Source organism: Symphalangus syndactylus, chromosome 16 (genome assembly GCF_028878055.3).
Source record: "Symphalangus syndactylus isolate Jambi chromosome 16, NHGRI_mSymSyn1-v2.1_pri, whole genome shotgun sequence".
NCBI classification, from domain to species: domain Eukaryota; kingdom Metazoa; phylum Chordata; class Mammalia; order Primates; family Hylobatidae; genus Symphalangus; species Symphalangus syndactylus.
Genome location: NC_072438.2, coordinates 62,766,263 through 62,772,606, shown reverse-complemented (window position 1 = coordinate 62,772,606; position 6,344 = coordinate 62,766,263).

Genomic DNA, 6,344 nt, shown 5'->3' with positions numbered 1-6,344 from the left:
TCAGTCTTTTCAAGGGTTCATAGGTGGTTATCAGAAAAGAAATTTTTATCTATTCTTAATAAATACACTGCTTAAAGACTGAAAAATGTAATGGAATTGCATTTAATATTATGGCCATACAATCCCTCTTTTATTATGAAACAGTAGAAAGCAAGCTTATATCATATTTAATACTGCTTTAGTGAAAAATAACTTTTCCTGATAGTTCTTACTATTTTCAGATAACTTCGCAAGCTCATAAGATACTAAAGCCAAATTCTATTCCATATTCAGAGTGAAAACTTGCCAGAGACTTGTATGCATCATATTACTTCCTTCCACAAATGGCTTATACTCGGCAGAAGAAACACCCTAATATCTCACTGGAACTCGGGAATTTTAAGATTATAGTAAAAGCTATAAATATCTATATATAGTTTGTATAAGTTCCATATTTAAATGTATTTCTGTTTTGGACAGAAAGTTTGTAACATATATTATACATATAATTGTATTTAGTCTCTTTTAGGTCAATGCTATTACTATTTTAACCTTTTTGTTGAGGAGGCAGAATTTTGCCTAATGGACTATTGGGTTAGCAGACCTTTGAGAAAGACCTGTGAACATACGGTTTCACATTTGTCAGAATGTTTACTTAGATATTTGTAGTTTTACTATGCTAAGGCATTATTAATATTTCTAATAATTAATAATCCAAAGTTATGATAGAAGAGTGGTTTAATTTATTAAGTACCACATGGAAGCAGAACAATGCTTTTATATCAGCTATCTTTTTTTAAAATGGCATTTCAGTTCTATAATTAAGATATTATATCTGATGAATGCAGAAAATGAAATAGTGTAGTATCAAATTCTATGTCACTCACCAGATTTAAACTAGTACCTTATGCTCTTTTTTTCTTATAGCACACTCCAGTATTTATAATCTAGATTTTTGTTAAAGCAAGATACATTTATTTTTCTAGTTTTTAGTTTAATTTTCCACAGAGTCCCAATCAAATCTTTTTTCCTCCTCTATACACTATGAAATTTGTCTCTATTATATTAACTCATTTTATATGGTCTTTCCCTAGTCCTAATTATCTTTGGATAGGACTTGCTGCATGTCTTGGGGTTCTCCCCACTCTATTTGCAGCATGAGATATAATTTATTGTGTTTGATCCTTGATGATTTTGACAAGTACATGAGTCATTTGCATTTTAGGTGTTTTTCTCCATATAATTATGGGTAACAAAAGAGATATTTAAAATTACTAATTATGAGGATACTGTAAAATTTACCAAATCTTCAAATATTGGAGCTAAGACTAAATGCTAGCCTTTATGACAGCTGTGTCAGGCAACGTGTATAATACTTTGTATACATAAACTTTAAATCTTAGAAAAACCTTATAAAGCCACTAGTATTATCCTCATTTTTTAGGTAAAGAAAGTGAGACCCAGAGAAAAGAATTCTATTATAATTCAAGTCCATATCATGGTATAGGTAGCAAAGAAGACATTAGACATGGAGTCCGAAAATCCTCTCATCCCAAGTTAAAAAGAGCTACAAGCTATTTTGATATTTAATTAAAAAATCAATTTCCTGGACTCTACTATGGTTCACTAAATTCTCATCAGTGCTATATTAGCATTATCCAGGGATGAAGCAAACCAAAATTGTTACACATGCAACCTCTGGAGTTGAGAATGACCTAACGCAAATTTCCACTCTGCCAATTTTTATTGACGTGGCCACAAGTAAGTCCCTTAAATTCTGAATCTCAGTTTTCTCATGTACAAAATGAGAATAATAATACCTACCTTGGACATAAGTTTTGCTTTATCAAAAACTGCTGTAAGCATCTGCACAAGTACTTCTCTGTGGGAAGGCCTCAACTTTAGCACTAACATTCTAAGTTTTTTATGGGTTTTTCAATGTCACTCTCTGAAATGATTATCCTGACACAAAACAACTATTTTATAGGTATGTTTAGATGGTCTTATAAAAAGTGTCAGTGTTTAATCATATAAACTCTATCACCACTATTGAAAATTACTTGAAAATTGTGCCTCTATATAGTTTGTGAACTGCATGTGCATATTAATAACTGTTAATGGACTGAATTTTGTTTCCCCAAATTCATATGTTGCAGTCCTAACTTCCAGTACACCTCACAATGTGACTGTATTTGGAGACAGGGACTTCAAAGAGAGAATTAAGGTTAAATGAAGTCATATAGGTGGCCCTAATCCAATAGAAGAGGAAGAGACACAAGGGATGTTTATAGACAGGCCAAAGACCACATGAGGACATAGTGAGAAAGTGGCCATCTACAAGCCAAGGAAAAGCCTCAGGAGAAACCAAACCTGTTGACACTTTCATCTTAAACTTCTAGAGTCCAGAATTGTGAGAAAAATTTCTGTTGTTTAAGAGACTCAGTCTATGGTATTTTATCATGGCAGCCCTAGCACACTAAAAGGGTAACCCAATGCTATTTTGCACTAAAATGGTAGCCGAATGCTATTTTGTAACGATCTCAGGCTGTCATTTTGTAGAAATCAAATGGAAGTTCTTATTTAACACATTGAAGCATTCAGTTCTACAACTGCAATTAAAATAAGCATATACTAAGATAATATTGGTTTTACTTATACCTAGAGAAAGTACAATTCTCCATATTGTCAAAATAATTTTTCTAAATCATGACGTGTAGTTCCTCTGTTGAGAAACGTTCAATGGTTCACTATTACCTCTAGGATAAGGCCTAAAATTTCTAGCCTGATAGCACTATAGAAGAGAGAAACTTTCTCAGCCCATTTGTTATTTTTAGTGACACAGGAAAACGTAGTGTGTGTGAAATTATGATTCTTTACCATCATGATGAACTACAATATCAAACATTACTCATAAATTATTCCTAAATAAGTCAGATAAAAGAATGAGACTACATAAATGTTAGAAGTCTTTTCTTTTTACCAAATATTCCATATTTAGCAGTCATAGGAAATGTGAAAATAATAAAGTTCAATTTTTAGTGCATGCCCACTATATATATGCCAGGTCTTGTGCAGTTTCAGGATAACTGAAACAAATAACAGCAATTTAGAGCCATTAGCACAAATTGCTTCTTCAGCAATTTGCTCTTTTAGCTAAGGTTAAGATTGTACTCATGCAGTATTTTGCAATGGTACATAAGTTGATAACTTAAAATGTAGTCCACAACCAAGTAGATACTTCACTTGACAGGAAACTAAAGAAGCAAGGGACTTAACTCCAATTAGCAAAGTTTCTATTTGAAACATTTAAAATGATAGCAGAAGTGATGAGAGTCTGGGGGAGATCTAAGCTTTCTAGGAAGGACTTGACAATTTGTGTCAAGAGCGTTAGAGCTATTAAATGTTCTAGCCTAATAATTTTGTTTCTAAGATCTTATCTTCAGGAAACTGTCATTAACATGCACAAAGCTACAGCTAAAAAGATAGTCAACGAAGCACAATTTCTAATTTATGGTAGCAACATTTTTTTTAAAAAAGTGTAGTAGACCAATCTGATTAAGAAGCTTTCAATACAACTATGTAAAGGAATACTATATGAGCTTTATGAAAGTGACTGTTTATTCTATTTTGTTCCTTGCTTAGTATATATCATTAAGAACAGTGGTTGGAACATAGTAGATGCTTGGGAAATATTTTTAGAATGAATAATGAATAAATGGCTAAATGTGGACATTAAAAATAATGCTTTTAAATACTTAAATACATAAAATATTCACAATCTATTTTTGTAGGGAGACCCCCTGAAACTATTGCTATGGAATAAAAGATGAAATGCTCCTGATTGTTGTAAATACAAAATTGCATGCAGGGTTGGGTAAAGACAATGCCAGGTTGGACTGCCAGAATGAGACAACAGCACGTGATGTGCTTCCCCCTGCAGAGAGCCTATGAATGGACGTGCAGTCAGGGAGGTTTCACATCACCAAGATTCCTATCCCAGAAAACCCAATGTTCATAGCTCTGGGAATGGAATGTGACTCTTGTGGAGAGCCTATAAATGAACGCGTGGGGGACGCCTGTCTGTATGGATAAGATAGGGCTATAAACACCCTCATCTTGCCATGGCTCTTCTAGGCCTCTTAAGGTTAAGGCATACTCCCTTCTGAGAATTTCTGGTCTAACCGGTTGTCTAGCTTCACATCCTGTTTCTATGGATTGTTTGTAACTAGCTTTTGCTGCAACTGTTACTGCTGATTAATATCTTGCTAATCATAGGTTATGGAAAGACTGTGTTTCTGTTTTAAGGCTCTGTTAGAAATTACTGATGCACACACTATATTGTAAATTCTTATCTCTGTATACTGTACTTCTGCATACAGATGTTATGTTAAAGAATTACTTCATCCCTATGTGACCGTCTCACCTCATAATCAAATGACCCTAAATCCCTCACTAACCTACCCCTGCCCTCACTAAAATTAATAATAAATGCTGGCATATCCAGTGCATCGTTGGCACCATGGGACCAAAAGGCGGTGACACTCCTGGACCCAGCTTTCACTATCTTGTTTGTGTCTATTATTTCCCGACCTGCCGATCTGCCTGGGAACAAAGAGAGAGCCCCGTTGCATTGCGGGCTGCTGGCCAGATCCCACAATATATTTTTAAATAAAAAGCAGATTATAGAATTGTGTTTATAATGTGGCCACTGTCATGTCTATTCACCTGTTATTGTGTTCTCCAGATAAAAGGGCATAAATCACAGTTGAAAAATGCATTTGCCTGTTGAGAATCAACATATGAAAACTTTTGTAGCTGGTCGAATAATATGCATCAGCAGAAATCCTTCAAATATGTCAATAGAAAAAGTAGGGCACTCTGCTTGCTGAAAAGCACTTGCCTTGAGTAATTTTCATTGCAGAAACGATCTATCTCGTGACTTTTCAAGACTCCTAGTCAATTAGAAGCAAGTAAGCAAGCTAAAATACTTTTACATGCCAAGTGATATCTAAAAATACTCCCCTTGGATCAACTACCATTATGACAAATAACTTCACATAGTTTTTGACTAGCATTATTTTACCAAAAAAACAAAAACAAGAAGTCAAGCCTTCCCCCAAACACCCCACCAAGAATTTCTATCCATAGCATTAAAATTCAAAAATATTTGTTTTGATCAGAAGGTTCAATAGAAGACCCTGCACTGTCTCTTCTACTTTCTTCATTTACTGTCAAACATTGAAATGCAATGGTACAAAAGCATATGGCTTCTTCAAGATTTCAAATATAGCCACAATGCACCCATAATTTCAATCCCTAAATACTCAGAATCAAAAGTTAATAGACATCATTGCTCACAAGTTTCCAAATAAAGGACCATTTATACTCTGATTTCATCAGGAGACCTGGGATTCACTGCCTAAGCTAATATTATTGTATTGAATAAATAGGTGGTACATAATATATTCCAACAGAACATAAAGAGCGCTAGAAAAAAATTGAAATCTTATTGTATAAGACAAGGGATATTTCCTCCTTAGAGACAATAACAAATGAGACTAGGGCAGATGAAAGTACCGGGAATATTTGAGGTACAAAGGAAATGAAAAAAGATCACGATGTATGTTTTTAACTACCTTCATCAATCAAGAGATAAAATCACCTACCTGTCAAAGATGAGGAGGCAGGATTGGGTTTAGGCTGACAGAGGAAGGATTAAAATGAGGCATAGAACAGCTGTTGTGAGAAATATAGCAGTATCCAAAGGAGATGAATGGATTGTTAAGTAGGAATGAAGAACCATTTGAATTTGAATAGCAGGAAGCTATTCAAATATAGCTGTTAGCAGGTTAGCATGGCTTAGAAATTTCTCAACTAATATTCAGGAGTCCAGAAGTGGAAGCCAAGAGTGTATTTTGTGGAAGTTAATCAGGCTTAAGCTTTCACAAGAGGAGCCCAGAGGATTGTCAAGGAGGGAAAGCCTGGGGAGTAGTGGGAAAATATCAGCCCAGTATAGGCTAGAAGTACATTCAAGCATTAATGGGAGGAGGCAGAAAATTGGGAGAACATGGATAGTAACTAAGCTGCCACTTCTGTAAGATAAAATGAGAGAGGTAGTCATATGTAGGTTGTAGTCAAAGTGAGAAAGCTTATAGTTTAAGGTATTGGAGGATGAGAGTTTTGAGTGATGATAGTTTCTACAGTGTAACCATGGAAGGCTGACATCGATATGATCAGTGCTTTCCTTGAGGCTCCAGAAGTAGGGATCAGACATCACAAGGTACCCTAACGTAAGTATTGACTCACCCAAAATGGTGATGGGGCAGAGAGAGGCGAGCTACTCAATTAAGTTGGTGTTATTCAAT